Source organism: Schistocerca gregaria, chromosome 6, assembly GCF_023897955.1.
Source record: "Schistocerca gregaria isolate iqSchGreg1 chromosome 6, iqSchGreg1.2, whole genome shotgun sequence".
Classification (NCBI taxonomy): Eukaryota; Metazoa; Arthropoda; class Insecta; order Orthoptera; family Acrididae; genus Schistocerca; species Schistocerca gregaria.
Genome location: NC_064925.1, coordinates 157,636,590 through 157,656,802, shown reverse-complemented (window position 1 = coordinate 157,656,802; position 20,213 = coordinate 157,636,590). Strand labels below are relative to the sequence as shown.

The 20,213-nt window shown below is 40.9% G+C and overlaps 1 protein-coding gene across 1 annotated transcript in view; it reads left to right on the top strand.

Moving 5' to 3' along the window:
* LOC126278191 (ATP-binding cassette sub-family G member 1-like) overlaps positions 1-20,213 on the top strand; it is a 330,372-nt gene that overhangs the window by 33,620 nt on the left and 276,539 nt on the right. The gene's annotated exons all lie outside the window — the stretch shown is intronic.

Below are 20,213 nucleotides of genomic sequence, written 5' to 3'. Positions count from 1 at the left end.
TATAGTTCATGACACCCAGTTTTACAAATTTCGTTTTTCTGACGGACACACGTCCAGATCGTCCGCTCTCAAAACTCTGCCATCTCTTTTCCCACATCTACCACTGCTGGCGGCTCACCTACAACTGCGCAACGCTACGTGCTGTTCACATTCAACTGCCCAACACCACAATAGCAAATATTCTAACAATGCAAACCAGCCACAGACTGCACACAGCACAGTCAGTGATTTTCATACAGAGCGCTACGTGGCGTTACCAACATAAAAACCTAAACAGCCTACTTACAAGATGATCACTTTGCACCAAGAAGACAACAGCGTCAGAAAAATGTCAACGAAATCGAAGGTTTCCGTCAGTGGAGTTCTCAAGACCGTACACCGGCATCGAGATACAGGCTTCTATGATTATCACCCTCCTCTGGAGCTTCCAGGAAAATATTAGAACGCCAGGAAAAGCATTTGGTAGTGACCAATAAACGTAATAGATTCAAAACTGTCGATGAATTGACTGCTCAACTAAACACAACTTGCGATACACCGGTGAGTGAGTCAACAATGAGACGGCGCCTGGCAAAAGATAACCTGTAGGATTTTGTAGCAGCAAGGGAATAATTGAACCGACCTGTTAACAAGAGTAAATGATTCAGTAGGCTATGACACACCATCACTGGACAGCAGGGGCTTGGGAAGGAGTCTCATTCGCTGATGAATCCAAGTTCGAAGTATCTGAAAGTAAACCCTGTCAATTTGTACGGCGTTTACCCCATGAACGTTTGAATCCTCAGTGCGTAATTCTAGCTGTGATGCATGGAGGCGGTTCTGTGATGTTATTGGGGTCTTTTGGAGGGAATAAAGCTGGAGGTGTGGTGAAAGCAGATGGGAAAATGAACCAAAAAATTTTTCGTGCCATTCCCCAGCATGCGGCAAGATAATGGTTTAAGTCTGATAGGCAAAGGGTTTGTCTTGCAGCAATACAACGTCTTGAAACATATATCCCTGTTATGTCAGAGCTATGTGAAGTCTCTAGAGGTTCATAAAATGTTGAAAAACATGGCTAGCCTCCACTGTTACCTGACTGTAACACTGCCGAGCTACTGTGGGATGAGTTGGACAGGAGGACTGAAACTTCTTTGATTCTGTATTGTATAGTGACACATGTATAATGCGACATTTATCTGTGTAATGCATCTTTTGTCGGTTTTAGATGGTTGTCATTAAGATCAAGAAGTTTCAGTGCGGCCTCAGGCATGAGAGTTAACCTGTCGGTTCGAAACTAGTCGCCCAAAAATGTTTACTGCAACTGTGACAGATTTGTAATAAACGCTTCATAAAACAGTTCCTTTTTATCTGCCAGTAAAACTTCATACAGATTCAGTTAATTTATTGGTGCTCTCACTGTGCATTTCGGTAAATTGTACAGACATGACAGGTGGATAGATTTTTATCGACATCTGCCAGTGTAGCTATCTTATTCGACTTGGGATATGTACTATTCTTTTCTTGTAAATATCATTGCTATGTAAACCCCCCACCCCCACACTCCACACTCGTTTATTAATTTATCTAATTTAACTCATTACCTTGTCAAGGAATTGTAGACCCCCTAGGCTAAATCTGTGGTGCGAGCCCTACCAGGGCAAATTTTGAGATAAACCCCACGAAATAGCATTTTAGAAAAAAATTCCAGTTAAAACCATATGACATACAATTGAGGGTGTATTATTTAATTGTATAAAATTTTACTACACAATTTATGATCTGATGTGCTGGTCACCTTTAAAGAATGAAAAGATTTCCCTAGTATGTAATATTGGGCTCCTTTCCCGCCCGGAAATGTTGATTGTGGTGGCAACTGATCTGTAGTATAGCCCAAGAGGTTTGGATGAAAGATGATAATTTGGTTGTGAGTTGACGACGCCGATGGAAGTGAATACCAAATAAAGGTTACGGCAACAGATTGACCTGTAGCGTAGCCTAATATTTACGTTCGCGCCATATTTAAATACACATTGCCATATTTAATCCACTGTTCAACAAAAAACTAAAACTACTACAAAACAGATTCAGCAAACATATATTACATAATGGACAAGTCTCCGACGAGTATATGCTGAACTCGCATTCAGTAGGACGACGGTTCAAACTCGCGTCCGGTCAGACATGATTTTGGTTTTCCTTGATTTTCCGAAATCGCTTAAGATAGATGCTGGGATGGTTTCTCCAAAAACGCACGGCTGCTTTTCTTTTTCATCCTCTCCTAATCCGAGCTTGTGCTCCGTCTCTAATGACTTCGTTGTCCACGGGACGTTGAACACTAATCTCCTCCTCCGACGAGTATTTTGATGTATGTGATGCACATACATGTACACGAACTACGAAAAATGCAAAGAGTGTCCCAAAAGCAACGTTTACCAAAGAATTTAAGTCATTAAGGTACCCTACACGATTTATTAACATTTTGTTGAACGGGTACATTTTCTAAAACTTTGCCGTGCTCTCTCTACATCGTCCTCCTAATCAGTCCAAAAGCACATCGATACAAATGTTCATCCGAACTGCAGAAGGATAACTTCTACTGTTAGTTTGCTGCGACCGTCGATGTTTTTGCGAAAAATGTAAACACGTTCACGGCTCCCCGTATTTGTGCTAGTACAGTGTTAACTCTACCTAGTTGTTACTCGTATGTTCAAATTTCTTCCGCTTGAAATATGCTTTGCTTTTCCATTTCACATTCATTCTTCTGTGAGGGAGGAACTTTTGGCTTTTTACAACTGTATTTAAGATTTTGATAGCGTACTGGACATCGCTGCTGGTTAATGTGTCGTTGTGAATGATGTCTGTAACATCCCGTGTATTTTCTGCCTCCCATAGCGGGTAGAAATTCTATCGTAAACTTTAAGTAAAACATTAAGCGGTAATTCTGTGATGTACTTCGATTTGCGATTACGTTAAGTAACAGATGAAGATCAAATATCTGTCTTCTTATTTATATTTTCCTCCCGCAATGGAAGACGATATGTATACATTTTTCTTAGTGTTCGACTACGCCATTAGGGACAAGCGCACGCAAAGTGTTATAACATGCACAATCAAGCTGATCTGTTTAAAAATCGTTAAGACTTACTAAATTAATTATGAGAAGATCACGAGTTGTAAAAGATTAAAAATGTCATTTATCAATTAGACGTTGCATTATAAAAAGGCGTTGCGGAATATTGATATTGTTACGCAGCAATTGTTAAATGTGTCATAAATTTACCACAATATGTTTTGGGTCCACGTTATCCTATTGACAAGTGCTATAAAACAAGGGAACAAATCAATACATCGCAATACTACATATACTGACAACCATGTAAATATTACATGGTGCTTCCTTAAGAGCATGAAAAAACGTAAAAGGACACAGAGAATTCTCCACTGAATAATTTGAGGTAGCGAACCTGGGGTCGGTGAAGCCAACTTAGGAGATATGGAATTAAACTTGTCTAGCGCACTATCTTGCATTGCAGTTTTCCAGCTTATTTACAACTAACTTGCGTATAAGTTTACACGTACTGTGCTGTTTATTTACATGTACATTCCTTATTTCCAGTAAGGAAGGGAGACGAGCCTTATTACTAGGAAGTCATGATGCAGGTTTTGTTTACTTTACTTGTCCGTAAGGTGGCTCGGTTGTATCGTATTTACATTGTCCCGTGACAGAACGTGCTTTGAATTAACGACAGACCCATTCATTACGCAGTGCTGTTCATAGAGAAGTACAGTACAATACGATAGAGCAGTACCGGTAGAGTTTCGCAGAACCCACTGACGTGCACATTGGGTGTGGAGAAGTACGTTGGCATGCTCTCGCTGATCGACCAAATTATCTCCAAATCGTGTTGTTTACTGACGAGGCCCCATTTGATAGTGTTGGTATTTCGAACAGCAGGAATAACGATGTGCTGGATGAGGAAAACCCTCACGCTGTAGTAGAGACTCGCCATCAGGTACGTTTTACTGCCAATATCTGGACCGGTATTGTAAGCGACAATCTCATTGGGCCATATCTTCTACCTGGCCGTCTGAAAGGCCAGCTGTACTTGAGTTTCGTGTAAATAGTTCTATCTGAGTTGTTCGAGAACGTTTCTTTCGCTGTTCGTGAGAGGATGTGGTGGATACAACATGATGGTGCACCGCCTCACTTCAGTGTGGATGTTCGCAACCATCCCAGTGCTGTATTTCCTAGTCGCTGGGTTGGAAGGGGAGGTCCTATCGCATGATCTGCGAGGTCACGTGACATGAATCGCCTTGATTATTTCCTATGGGATATCTAAAGTCACTTGTGTATGAGACCCCACTGGATACGGAGATGGATTAGCTGCCAGAATTGTAGCAGCCTGTGATGTGATTCTCAACACACCAGGAATATTTCTCAGAGTGCGTCAGATCTAATTCGTTGATGTCATGCTTGCTCTTCGGTTAATAGGCGTCAGTTTCAGCACATTTTGTAAGATACAGTACAAATGGTGCCTTCATTGTGTCAGTGATGATATTTGCAGTTAACAGTAACTAATGTAACTAAAAAGTTCACAATTACGTGATTTTATTCCTAATATCTCCTTAAGCTGGCTTCTCCGACTGCAAATTCCCTACCTCAAATTTTCAGTGCAGCATCCTCTTTGCCCTGTTAAATTTTTGCACGCTCTTACGGAAACACCCTGTATATCGTCCTGTAGTATAATATACTTTAAGTTTCTGCGCCATTAGGCATTGTAACACATAAAAATCCAGCGGAAAACATGCATTGCTGAACACAAAACTCTTCTATAAACGTCTCACGTTAGCGCGTAATACCTTCACAAGTGTCAGTTGTATACGAAAGGGAGCCGCTTCACCTTCCAAAGACAGTACTTTCCTGTAACGCATGCGTCACAGCCCCAACAATGCTACTGTCTGCCGTAAAATCTTTGAACTATATGTCAAGTCGTAACAAATCCTAAAACAATACTGCGCTTATATTACAATGTGCATCCATGCAGAATGACCAACAGGTCACATTAAAACCTGCCGCCGCTACCGGTACGTGGAATAAGTTGGTGGCTGCTTCTGAAGTTGAATATCGCTAAAGTGGGCCCAGAAACGCGGCTTGGAAAATTCTGTCCTCTGATTTACAACCCTAAGGCATCCTTCTCTTAAAGCGCAAAAAATCTCAACTTGCTCTAATTTTAACAACAACCACCCTTCCTCTTCAGAATGCAATACACTCACGCTGTCTGTGATACTACCCAAAGAACGCTGCTTATTCTTCAGGCGCTTAACCACCGCCGATGAGCCATTCTCTTTATTGTTATGCACTTTATTATTTTGCTCTTTAAACCTTATCCTAAAGTTTCTTTCTGTTTGCTCAACATACTTCATTTCAGAATCCTGAAACATCATTTCATAAACTCTCGTTTTCCCCATCCAGTTCTCCTTTGTGCCAGTCTTATACTTCAGCATGTACTCCAGTTTATTGACCGTCCTGAATAGAATTTTAAAACTTTTGCTGTCAAATAACGTCGACAATTTATGTGAGATAATTCCCCAGACTATGTTTTGCGAATTTTTCTCGATTTATTTGTTTTTGTGCCCTACCTATGTATCACTCCTATCTATTATACCCCCGTCAAAACACAGTTGTTTTGCAGGTCTCGGGGAAAAATATAAAAAAAAAGTATATAAAACATAGCTACTTTCATTTACAAATGGTACTATTTCATTTTAAAATTGTTTTCCCAGATCCTGTCTCAACTCCGTGGACCAAATTACTTTTACAAGATTTGCTCCATTTTTAATTTCCTTACATGGGGAGTCACGGATCGTAAATTATGATGTTTCTTGCTAGTAGGGTTTGATGTTACAAGTCTTCTGTCACAGGAAACACAAGCACCAGTGTTTCAGCCGTTCTTGCTGGTCAAGTCTTCAGATGTTGTTTGATGTCAGTTGCACGCTGCCCCTTTTCGCCGTGTAATATTTACGACAGTTCATCTCCAGAGAGTCCGCCCCCGGTAGCTGAGTGACAGCCGGCACGGTATCTCAGCGTGTTTGGTCAGAGGGTTAGCTACCCTCCGTAATAATAAAAAAATTAAAAAAAACTGAATTAACGGATCAACGAAGAACCTGAACGGGTGTCATCGGACGTAAGCCACGAACGAATTCAACGAACAATATAGAACAAAATGAGATAATAAAAAAAGTGGTCAGTGCGACAGAATGTCAATCCTAAGGGCTCGGGTTCGATTCCCGACTGGGTCGGAGATTTTCTCCGCTCAGGGACGGGGTGTTGTGTTGCCCTAATTATCATTATTTCATCCCCATAGACGCGCAAATCGCCGAAGTGGCGTCAAATCGAAAGACTTGCACCCGGCGAACGGTTTACCCGGCGGGAGGCCCTGGTCACCCAACATTTACATTTTTTATCTTCAGAGACGAATCGGATTACACACCCACTTCCAGTGTCTGCTGAGCATGCCAGAAAAGATCAGTGTTAGTCTTCTATGTCCTGAATAGAGCGATTAGCTTTCTGCATGAAGAAAATTAACTGATGGCTTCTTAACACGAATTAAGTTCTTCTAAGTGCTTGACAGAAAATTACAATAATAACAAAAAAGATACACTTTCTCGGCGTTCTGCAATAGTAGAACGTCAGTAAAATGATTCGTTTGTTCGATTCTTTTTTCTTGTTCAGCTGCTGTGGTGAATAACACGCTCTGGAACGGCAATGCCAATTGTTCGCAAGAGGCGTCGTCTGGCCAAGCAGCGAACAAAAGTATTTCTTCAGTAAATGTTGTGACAATGACGGGAGTCTAATCACTGTTGTGAAATGTTTGAGCAGATACGCTAAGTAAACATCGTCTTGTTGATCGTGCTAACCTACAGAACTAAATCATTACTAACCACGAGCCTGGTGGCAGAGGGGCAGTGATAGTGCAAGACCGTTCCACATATTACACAAGAGAACATGGCATTCAGATTCAGTCGAGGCACTGTTGAACGAAACGCATCATTCACCTTCGACAGTGCAAGGAAACTGAAAAACTCTCCTGTAAAATTACAGCGAATTTTGAACATCGATCCATTTTCCGAGTCCAGATTATATCTGTTGCGGATCACCATTCACTGATTTTCGGACGATTCTTTTTCTCCAACGTGAAATTTGTTAACTGAATGATGTTTAGAGATTCTTTGGGTCCTGATTGAAAAGTAAAACTTTGTCCCGACGATATCAATATCATTAAAGAGAGAAAAGTAACTCAGTTAAACTGCAGTGGTTGTCAAACTTTTTCGTTCAACAGCCAATTCTGACATGTGGCGCATACTTGTCGAGATTATTACTAATCGATAACCTACATAAATTAGTATGTTATGAGCCTCCAACAGGACGCGAAATGTTGGCTGCCGGTCCCCACGTACTGATCGTTAAATGTCGGCACCGTTTGGAATACTTCGTGCCGACTGTTTTCAGTTTCACATTGCTGCCACCCTTGTCGACCACAGAGCTGTGACTCTGTAAACTGCCTGACGAAGTACGACTGTTACGCTGTCTGCGTGCGTGGGTGGTTAACTGATACATTTACAAGCATTGATTACATTTACAAATGGTTCAAATGGCTCTGAGCACTGTGGGACTTAACGTCTGAGGTCACCAGTCCCCTAGAAATTAGAACTAGTTAAACCTATCTAACCTAAGGAAATCACACACATCCATGCCCGAGGCAGGATTCGAACCTGCGACTCTAGCGGTCACGCGGTTCCAGACTGTAGCGCGTAGAACCGCTAGGCACTCCGGCCGGCTGATTACATTTACAAGCACTGGCAATGTGAGATGCGATCACAAATGTTTGCTAAATTGATATCAGCGCATTATATTGCAACACGCTTAATTTAACTTCATACTCCTTGCAACAAATATGTCTCGCATTTGAAGATAACCGTCTCTGTAACGTGTATTCACGAATCCGTGTTACTTCTGTTTGAAATTTATTCCATAGCAACTGATCGGTACGAGGCATACATGCCATTGGGCTGTTAGCTTGACGACGAGAAAGGAATCCCCTTCACCCCGAAACGACAGTCTATCTGCCCATGCATCCAACTTCGCTTCTGAGGTGACCGGCGAATTTCTTGCGCACCTGTTATCATTTCTCCAGCATATTTTTGATTCGATGAAGGCATCAGATAGAATGCGCATTAGAAAATGGTATGTATGTATTCGTTACCGGTTTCGGATTTACGTAAGTTGTTCTTCAGACGCTTCAGTTACAATCAAGTACATCTTAAAATGTTACTGTCTCTGTAAGTATATTTGTTTGTTACTGAGCATGAAAATTACACATTTAAGAATCTCTTAACGTTAGTTGACGTTCTCGAATTCGGTAGTTGGTTGGTAGAGGCATATTATTATAAAATATGGCTAAGAACAGCGGGCCGCACGAATACTTCATTGTGTTTTTAAGTAAATTATAGACGCAATGCATCGTGTTTTTCCATATATATCTAGAAGTAATCGACATTAAAGTTAATCTCAAATCCGTAAAATAAAATAACAGCTTTGGCTTGGCGCTGTGCAGTAAACTAACGTCAGTCAATTACGAGTACATTAGTTTAAATTATGTTTCATGTTCTGCAGTGGCGACATCCCGAAGTCCTTTAGCTGCCGGCTATTATCCCCTGCTTTCGTTGCTGAGTACCGGGTAATTTTAATCATCCCGAGCCCCTCTGGATACTGCGTGGCTCGCTACAATAAATAGCTTTTTGCCACATATTTTTGTAAACATTAGAACATAAAATTACGTACTGACAATCGCCACAGGCGAACCGTCACAGTCTGTAAAGACCCACTGTGAAACGACAACCTAAAATTAGTTATTATAAAAAGTACAAGTATGTGTCCGGGTGAGATTCATTGGAAAAATCCTAAGGAAGTGTAATTCACCCAAGACAGAAGTAGCTTATGAAAACATCGTTCCACTGATTCTTGAGAATTGCGTACCAGGTAAAGTTAATGGTTAAGGTATGGAGGAACCAAAGAAGAGGCTACGCATTTTGTCACAGTTGTGTTCAGGACTAGAGGCCACGGATGCTCAGATATCTCTAGTTACAGACGCGACAAGAGAATTGTTGCCATCGCGGAAAAGTTTACTGTTAGAAATTCTAGAATGTATATTCTAAAAAGAATCCAACAAAGAATTAAATATTTCCACACACGTCACGCAGAATGACAACGTTTAAATCAGAGGTCGTGCGGAAGCTTAGTGACGTGGTTTTGGTGACACACTAACAATGTGTGGTACAGCGGAAGAGGTAAATGATAGTGCTACCAAAAGTATCCTGCGCTGGGTATACAAATAGGTAGAGACTGGTAATTGATAAATCAAAAAATGAAAGTAGGTCGAGGCTTAACATTCCATAGGAAGTAACGCCATTAGAGGCAGAGCGAAAACACGAAATTGGGGAAGGTGGGAAGGAAATCGGCCTATCCATTCTAAAGCAACCGACCCAGTCCTTACATGAAGCGATTTAGGGAAATTTAGAAAACCTAAATTTCTATGGTCAGATTGGAATTACACCATGCTTCCAAATACTAGTTCAGTGCATTGACCATTGTTTTCACCCTTGCTAGGCACAAAAGTATTAAATTTTTTACAATGTATACGTATCTTCACAGAATGTAGTAGTCGTTGCAGTATCTTTCAACAGTCCCTCTCGCTTCAGCTACAACGGAATTTATGTCTTAAGAACGACTGTACTGTAATAGACCGGTTACAAGCTTTTGCAACTCCACAGACAGTCAGTCACTATTGTCATAGTTTAAGTAAACATTGATCTCCCATATTTCGTTCGCAAAGAGTTCCGCATCACCCTCGTTCGTATCTGCGTTTTGTTAATATCGTTAGAAGTGTTGTGTCGTGATATATGATATCCAAATTCAATAAGAACCTCGGACATATTCAACGCATTTTAGTTTCAGCCAGACCGATATGTCTTCGTTATTTCTGAAACATTCGTGGTCGAGGGAAACGACTGTAGCAGAAACCACTTAGTAAATAGCGGTGCCAAAGACGGAATGACCTACTTCAGTGATACAACGTGACACAGATAACACTTGGTGGTGTTACCTCAGATTAAAAGATATCGCAGCGTCTGCGCGAAAGTGTTGCTTGCGTGCCGGGGTTTGTCGTCGACTTGCTCTGAATGTAGCAACACTGTCAAATACGAGTTACAAAGAAGCAAAGGCCTCTCACAACGCCAAATACTCGGTATCTGCTGATGACTGATTACAGCTACAGTAATCAGATACAAGGGGAATTCCGGGTACTAATTGAATAAATCTGCAGAATTCATGGTTGCACGAGAACGGTTTGTCTATCCTAGAGCGTCTTATCACGAAAGAGAGGCAACATCTGACAAGGCGGAATTTTTTCCATGTACAGTACATGGGTAACGAAACTATGTACCCGTTTCGTTTACAAGAACAAATATGGAAACCATGAATACTTTTTCACGAATGTCGTTTCTCTAGGTAGTAGTCCCCGACAGTGAGGAAAAAATTCTGCTTTTTGAGGGTATTCCACCATCGGGACTAAAAGACTGCGGCCTGATCTTACCCTCAAAATTCTCTTCTTTTCTAGAGCAAATTAAAATGGCTCTGAGCACTGAAGTCATCAGCCCCCTAGAACTTAGAACTACTTAAACCTAACTAACCTAAGGGCATCATATACATCCATGCCCGAGGCCGGATTCGAACCTGCGACCGTAGCGGTCGCGCGGTTCCAGACTGAAGCACCTAGAACCGCACGGCCACTCCGGTCGGCTTTTCTAGAGCAAATGAACACGCATGTCCCAATGTCTTAGAATGTTTGGCTTTGCTGCGCTCTTTCTGTCCCGTTAAAGTAGCAGCATCGTCAAGAACGTCGATTATGAATTTTTCTTCGCTTCTAGGTCCTTAGTTCTATAGTTAAATCCCCACGTTCTGTACGACAGCCGCTGTTTTGCAGTCTCCTGTTCATCGTTGAATTCTGGATTTTTGTATAAAACGGTCGCTTCCCATAACTTCCCAGTCACCTAAAAGTGTAGTGTATTGAGCAGCGTGACGTGCTAAAGCGTTCACCTTCCTTTCGTTCCATTTTTTCTTAAAATTGTGAAGACACGTCATTTCATGAGCTGCTCCGTGACACGAGAGTCTGTTCACGTCAAATGTGAATCGTCCTTCGTATGACGGCTGCAATGCCAAAAAATTCTCCTTTTCTTCTTTTTCGTCCTCAGTTCCCTTTTTGCCGACACCCACAGTACATATGACGCAGAGCTCTCGAGATACCGTATGACTGTGGCCTCCCTCATGAAACTGTAAGCTACACCCGTCTATCAGTGTCAGGATCTACACGCCTGCTATATTTACCTTTTGATAAGGACTCGGTATCTGCAAGCTCGCAAGTTGACACGGCCGCCGATAACAAACGCCGGTCTGCGTCCGGAAGAAGTTTTTCCGGAACAAATATTTGGCAACATTTCCCCGCGTTAGTAGATAACGCTGTTATTGCTAGGATGGAAAGAGACCCATTTGAGATGGAACAAGAAGTGTTGTACGGCGAAGCCCACTAGAGCGGCAATACAGCCTTGTTTACATCTGAGAAAGAGACACGGAGATAGTAACACTGTACGTTTCTGTATTCTTAGGCGTGTAGCGCTGTCAAGCTCTAAATGTCCATCATTTTTGTTCGACAGTGCTATTTGTGCGAAGTCCCTTGCCGCCACACAGGCAGAGAGCAATGTATGTGAATCGTTTAAATAACCCACACTGCATTTGAATTTCAATAAATATGTAATTTAGGCTTCCTGGCTGAGAGGCCGTGGGCGATGAAGATTTAAGTGTGTATAAGTTCACACATGGTCGTCTGCTTCACCTCACAGCATGTCGGAGCGAATCCCGTAGACTGATTAATTGTTCTAAGACTTTCTTTGCTAATATTGAAGTCCAACACAATTCGAGAAATTTTCATCAAGCGATTATCGCCTACTACACAGTACTTCAAAACTTCGCCGATAAACGTTGGAAATTGTAGGCGATATACATACGATTTTTTTGTTCTGGGAATATACTTTTAACCTGAAAAAGAGGGAAATTAGGGTTTAAGGTACCATCGATGATGTGGTCATTTGAGACGGAAGAAGGGCTTGCATTGGAATGGGATGACGAAAGAAATGTCAAAGGAACCATCTTGGCACCTTTTTTAGTACTTCGTTTATGAGCTATGCACATAAGACGTCCGTAATTTTACGAGGATAAATAACTATGTTTGTAAATAAATTTCATTTCGTTAGAGGCATGCTCTTTTCCTTAAAAGCCGGCCGTGGTGGCCGTGCGGTTCTGGCGCTGCAGTCCGGAACCGCAGGGCTGCTACGGTCGCAGGTTCGAATCCTACCTCGGGCATGGGTGTGTGTGCTGTCCTTAGGTTAGTTAGGTTTAAGTAGCTCTAAGTTCTCGGGGACTTATGACCTAAGATGTTGAGTCCCATAGTGCTCAGAGCCATTTGAACCATTTTCCTTAAAAATAAACGTTTATTTCCCACTCTTGTTTAGTGTATAATAAATCTTTTTCTGCCTTTCTTAGAAATAACGTTACAAACGAAAGGTCGGTTTATATCTTCCACATTTATTCATTCTTCTTAGGCATATGGATCAGGTGAATGATTTAGCCGGCCGGAGTGGCCGAGCTTTTCTAGGCGCTTCAGTCTGGAACCGCGCGACTGATTCGATCTCAGGTTCGAATCCTGCCTCGGGCATGGATGTGAGTGGTATCATCAAGTTAGTTAGGTTTAAGTAGTTCTAAGTTCTAGGGGACTGATGACCTCAGAAGTTAAGTCCCATAGTGCTCAGAGCCATTTGAACCATTTTTTGAGGTGAATAATTTACCCGTAGATATACTCACGCTATGAGCAGAAGACAGATGTTTTTACTTTCGGATTCTTTTTAGTTAACATTATGCGCCAATTATTTGACATGTAGATCAGAATTAGGTTTAGAGTAACTTGTTCGTTGCATTATTTCACCAGCAGAATTGCCATATTTAGAATTATTGAGATCACGTAGGTGGAGCTTGCTATTTCGTCAATATATAATTAATACTGTATGATCAGTGCGTTGGGGCTGCAAATTCTGTGAAACACTTGTCACAAACGAAAAACATATGGTTTACACGAATATCTGCATGTTGCATTCACATGCTTTGCCTATGGAAAAGCTTTCGAACACCGTAGGGGGGTTAAAAAGAAGGGACGATGGCCTGTAAACACCATAAAACTCTCTAAATATAATTTAAGGATGGCTATACTGTAACTGTAGACTGAAAAAGAGTTAGAAAGAATGTTTACAAGTTTTACGTCTCTTTCTTCAGATGAAAATGCATGCTACATTACGTAATGAAGTAGCTTTCTTGATCGCCTAATATGTCAGCAATTTACTACTACTACAAGGGATGTTTATGTTGTTCAGAGTCAAGTTACTTAATTGTATTCTTGATTCAGTTTTCAGTGACTTCTCTGAAGACATAACATGTCAGTTTTAATAAGTTATTTAAAGCAAGATAGCAATGATAACTTAAATACAAGACGCGATTCAGCATTTGGTTGTGTTTAACGATTATTAATCTATTTGCTCAGATTTCTTTGCACTCAGTTTTGACAGAAATTGAAACAACGACAAATTGCACATGTTTGGTTTTCTGTCCACCAATAGCACATACATTTAATTATCGGAACGCTAAGCACTTTTAGCGGAATCCATATAACCATTATAACAGCATCACATGAAAGAGACTCAGAAACTCCCTCTAATTCTAAACTATCTCTTTACCCTTCCTGAAGCACACTGTCCAGTCACATTAATGATGTGAACACCTGTCAAAATCAGAAATACGCACCTACATTGAGCGCGGTCTGCTTAGAGACGTGGATGAAGAGTCAATCAGGCTGTGGAAGGTATCGAGAGGGATGTGGAGCCATTTCAACGCCAGTGCCGTGTTGTGGACAGCTGCGCTAGATTTCTCGGTTGAGGATCCAAGACGCGAACAGCTCAATCGAAGTGGTCCCACAGATTCTCGATTGCTTTTCTATCCAAGGAGCTTGGTGGCCAGGGGAGTACGGTAAATTCATCCTGCTGCTCTTCGAAACATGCACACACCCTGCAAGCTGTGTAGTGGGTTGCATTGTCGTGTTGGTAGATGCCATCGTACAGAGGAAAAACAAACCGCTTGTAGGGGTGGACATGGTCCCCAAGAATAGATATATACGTTTGTTGGTCTGTTGTGGCTTCCAGAATGACGATATCACCCACGCAATGCCACGGAAACATTTCCCAGGCCATAGCTCTCTCTTCTCACTGGGAAGAACACCACAGAACTGCTGAAGCGTCGTAACAAATCTCTATTTGCAATGCTAATTGGGTCAGACATGGGGGATATAAAAATAAAAAGCTAGCATACTATGCTTACTTTAATTCCATAATATCATATGGGATTATTTTTTGGGATAATTCATCAAGCCAAGCTAAAGTTTTCCGGGCACAAAAACGTGCACTAAGAGTTATATGTGGTGTGAACTCAAGAACATCCTGCAGAAGCCTGTTTAGGGAGCTAGGGATACTAACTACTGTTTACCAATATATTTATTCTTTAATGAAATTTGTCATTAAAAATATATCACTTTTTCAAACCAACAACTCAATTCATAGAATCAATACTAGAAATAACAATAATCTCGAACCTGAGACCGTATCAGTCTAGACTGAAGCGCCTAGAACCGCTCGGCCACTCCGGCCGGCTAAATTATTCACCTTATCCATATACCTAAGAAGAATGAATAAATGTGTAAGATGTAAACCGACCAGTCTACATTTTATATCCTCTCTACTTCGAGAATCATCAGTTATTTTGCTCCCCAAATAGCAAAACTCCTTTACTACTTTAAGTGTTTCATTTCATAATCTAATTCCCTCAGCATCACCCGACTTAATTCGACTACATTCCAATTTTCTCGTTTTACCTTTGTTGGTGTTCATCTTATATCCTCCCTTCATGACACTATCCATTTCGTTCAACTGCTCTTCCAAGCCCCTTGCTGTCTCTGATAGAATTACAATGTCATCGGCGAACCTCAAAGTTTTTATTTCTTCTCCCTGTATTTTAATACCTACTCCGAATTTTTCTTTTGTTTCCTTTACCGCTTTCTCAATATACAGATTGAATAACATCGGGGCAGGCTACAACCCTGTCTCACTCCCTTCCGAACCACTGCTTCCCTTTCATGCCCCTCGACTCTTACAACTGCCATCTGGTTTCTGTACAAATTGTAAATAGCCTTTCGCTCCCTGTATTTTACCCCTGCCACCTTCAGAATTTGAAAGACAGTATTCCAGTCAACATTATGTACCCTCCACTTTTACTGCCACCAATGGCAGTCTGTGAGTGCTTAGTGCACGGAGACGTCTACTGTAGGCGCTGGTCACATTAACGTGACCGAACTGTATATTTCCACTGTTACTTAGCTTTTATGAGCATGACGGGCGGAGAAAAATGGAATCTCAAAACACAATGGTGATTCGCAAAGGTGAATCATATGAAGTGGACATTTTGTACCATGTAAAGTAGGACACCAAGACAAAGACGTCAGGAAAACAGAGCGCATTAGCGGCGTGCTTCCGATGGTACCCGAGCCGACTCAGGGGTCAAAATCCGCTTAGTGTGGCCTCCCGTATCTGCTCTTTGTCTGACGGCGAGGGCGACACGTGTAGCGTCGCGTACAAGCCACTGTTGAGGTGTTCTCTTACCGCCACTATCATCTGGCCAAATGGATCGCTCCAGGCAGCAGATATACCAGTGCTGTTAATGGATACACCGAGGATTTACAGGGTCAGTCTGGAAAAGAGTGGGGAAACCGTACTGAAAATGTAAGAGGAGTTTTATTTTTCGCACTTGGTAGGCTCGCCATTTGTTCTTTCGTCTACCTGACATGCCACAATTTAGACAACTCAGATGTCGGCGCTGTTGTATCCAAAATCAGCCACATCCAAATGAAGAATTGTGCTGGCATTGAACAGGGAGACGTATTTGTAGACTACAGTGCGATAGACAGTTAAATTTGGATAGCCGACAACAGATCTAAGAGGAAGCGACAGTCAACAGGTGTAACAGTTTCTACATTAAAATACCTAAAACTTATCTATGTCTTTTTTTGGGGAGGGGGGGGGTACTTCTTATGGATAATTAATTATAATTTAACTTCTTGTTTTTCCCACATTGTTCCGTTTGATCAGAGCATTGTCTTTTCCGATCTTTCGACATCTTTACTCTGGTTTTCTCTTTTTTTCGTTTCGAGAGGGAACTCCACTTCTTTCTATGAAAACTTATCTTTGTTTAGAATGTCATTGATATCTAACGTCATCACTTTCATAAAGTTAATTGTCTTATGTAACTATTTTCACCTTTGTAATTTTTTTCTGGTTTACATGTCGAAAAAGAATCTTCTATCGCCTGGTTCCATTCACCTGATCCACATACGGATAAAATATCATTCTGAATTTTCTTGTGGCTGTTTTCGATTGCTCAGTTTTCTTATACATATCTTCGTCATTTCTCTTCCTGCATTCACCTTTCTGTTTAAGGGGTATCAAAACTTCTGACTTTGTTTACCTCTCTTTTTCTGTGTTTTCTGCTTATAAACATTCTGTTGATTTTTTACTAGGACCTTTTTTCAAACATTTCTTGAGAAAAATCATCTATTGTTACATATCTTTAGTAACTGATAATCCATTTCCATCTTTCATTGCTTGCGTTTATTGGCCTTTCCCATGCTCGTTCTTTTGCATTGCCTCACCAAGATATATAAATGTAGAGGCTTTTGTTAATTTTCTCGTAATCTGTGTGACATGGAATTTGTATCGTCTGTTTTTAACTAATTTAATTACCCTAGTGCTGCTTGAATAATTACTACACAGATCCTTACAAGCGTCACCATCTTCTTCATCAAAGGTCTAAGCTGAATGCTCTGTTCTGGTACCTGTTGTCTTCATGGTTTTCGAGTGTCTCTTCTCCTAAGCTTCATATGGAGCCACTTTCGCGATGCACTTTTCAAACAACTCTAACGATTTATCAAGTCTCTTACTTTATACATAGCCCCATGTGCATTTAATTTTCTGCCATATCTTCGTCGTCTACCGTGTATTCCCAAGAACTTCCTGTAATAGCTTGAATTAATCCCATTCAGTAGGCTGTGTTCTCTAAGCATCCAAGTTTCACTTCTTAATTCAAATAGGGGAAGGCAATTGTTTCATTAAACTTTATGCTGGTTTCCTTTCTAGTTTTGTTCTTCAGTGAGTTTGTATTATTCTGCATGTACGAATGAAGAAATTAGTTTTTGCGTAGATTGGGGGTCTATATGGACAGGTGAAATGATTCCTAAATATGTGGAATAGGACAGTTGCTAGATGATATCCACATCGGAATCTACTCTATCTTTGTAATGGAAGTTGTCTACTGTTGTTTCACTTTTGGATATTATTAGTCCATAATAGATGCAATTTGTGTATTGTTCTCCGTCAATGGTTTACAGTTCATTGTGTAATACCGTTGTTGGTGCATAACGCTGAGTTTACGTTAATTCACACAAAATAGTATTGTTATTCTGTACTTACAATCAATCAAGAATCGGCAGTCAACCATAGGAATTGAAATTTGTCATGTTGAGAAATGAGAAGAAACGATCTGTTAAATCTTAAAAACCACAGTATGCAGTAAAATGTAGAATAGCACATCTGTTTACGTTAGCTAAACACGATCCATTCATTGACAAAGGAACATGCTATTGTACAATTCATTGTGTACTCTGTTTTCTAAGACTTAACAATCATCTGTGAGCGCTACATATACGGACATGACCAAGTGCACAAAGGGCTTTTTGCTTGTAAACATTTTATTTCTCACAAACCTTTGCGTAATATGCTACTTATTATCCACTAGTATGACAGCTTGGCATGAGGTTCCAACTCACAATGTTTGGAGGACAGAATATTACAGCAAACCTGTCGAAACGGGTTATCGAAAATAAATGAGTTTTAATGAGATCTTTGGTATAGAAAATTTCTTTACTAACTATTTCCTTGTAAAAATACTAACACAATTTTCTTTTCTTTTGTGACGTCCACAATTACATGGCTTAGAGGGAGCCATGAGATCAATTGTCAGTTACGTTATAATCAAAACCTACCTTGTAAGCGGTAGATACCAAAGTATTCAGGTATCGTGATGCGATGTGTATCCTAATCACTCTTTAGATGCAACAAAAAACTTGTTTAAGATAGTGGATAAAGTCTCAAAACATGTGACTAAATCAAGTGACATTTTCAGAACATAATTTCTGGAGGAACATGGAATTAAACATTTGGCCTAGATCGATTGGAGGATTAAATGTGATTTCAGATTTATGGGCTTAGAGATCTTCCACACCAACGATACCAAAAATATTCACTGTTTCTTGAAACATTCTAAAGTGCTAAGACGCTGTATTCTCTAAACCTCAAGAGACAAAATCAGGTAATTGCAATCATGGAGGGTACAAAAGAACACGGGACCGGCAGATCCCACCGTTCTCAAGTAATACAAATCAACTGCTGTACATTTTAAGCGTTTCCATTGTTCCCAGTAGTTTCGAGGGACAGACAGCTGTAATTTTATGTTCTCAGATTTAATTCCTTGGGCTGCACTATAATGATTTATTATATTTCACATTTTTGATTTCGGGACATCTTTTCCGCCATCATATGTGCCTGAAAAATCAAGTACATCCATCGAAAACTAGCGTCTACCTTCTGTGGGGTTCAGTCTAAAATATTATCAAACTTCAGCACCTCCACCCCACCATGTACAGACGTACTATCGCACAATGAACGACATTTCGTTTGTTGAGAAAAAATCGACTCTGTCGTTTTCTCCGATTAAGCTAAGGTGAAAGTTGACGTTTAAGGAGCTATGTCGGTGCATCGTTGTTGTTGAGAGTAAGATGAAATACGATTTTTTTGAAAAAGTAGTTGTTGGTCAGACTGAAAGAGATATAATAGGTGGGCCTAAACAGGGCCACTGACTGATAACTGAACGGATGTGCAGCAAGTGCGCAGCTGTGGAGCGGTTATCTCTGCCTGTCGGCTCTTTTGTCTGTCGCTCTCGTGTGGTACTAGATAGCATTCGTACAATGCTTTAAAATGTACCATTCGGTGGTTCGAAACTTTCAACACCTGCAGGAGTTCCTACGACAGTGCTTAAAAGGAATGATAAGAAGTACTCACTAAGTACTTATAACCACGATCGTAAGAGCATAGGGGCGTTTGTCCTGGACTCTCTGTATCAACCTTTTCATCTCAGCATAGCATTTGCACGCTACATCCTCAATTCTTTGTTGGGTCTATTTCCATCTCTGTCTTCCTCTACAGTTTTCACCCTCTGCAGCTCCATCTAACAGAACCCAGTATGTTGTCTCGAGAGAGAGTGTTCGTCAGAGACGTGGGCATCGGCAGGAGTGGCCTAGCGAAGTGTGACAGCACTGCTGTTATTTTCTGTGTACACAAATGATCTGGCGGACGGGGTAAGCTGTAGACTACTGCTGTTTGCTGATGTTGCTATGGCGTGTGGGAAGGTGTTGAGTGACTTTAGGTGGATACAAGATGACTTCGGTAAAGTTTGTAGTTGGTGTTATGAATGTTCCCTAGCTCTACATGTAGAAAAATCTAAGTTAATGCAGATGAGTAGAAAAAAACAAACGTATAATGTTCGAATACAGCATTAGTAGTGTACTGCTTGATAAAGTTACATCGATTAATTATCTAGGCACAACGCTGCAAACCAACATGAAACCGGATGAACATGTAAGGGTTGTAGTTGGGAAGATGAATGGCCTCGACTTCGGTTTACTGGGAGAATGTTAGGAAAGTGTGGTTCATCTGTAAAGGAGACCGCGCATGAGACACTACTGCGGTCCATTATTGAGTACTGTTAAGACTGTTTGAGATCCGCACCAGGTCCGATTAAAGGAAGACATCGAAGCAATTGAGAGGCGGGCTACTATGTTTGTTACTTGTAGATCTCCTGTAGTCTGCGTCACATCTCAAATGCTTCGAGTCTCTCCTGTTCCGGTTTGCCCACAGTC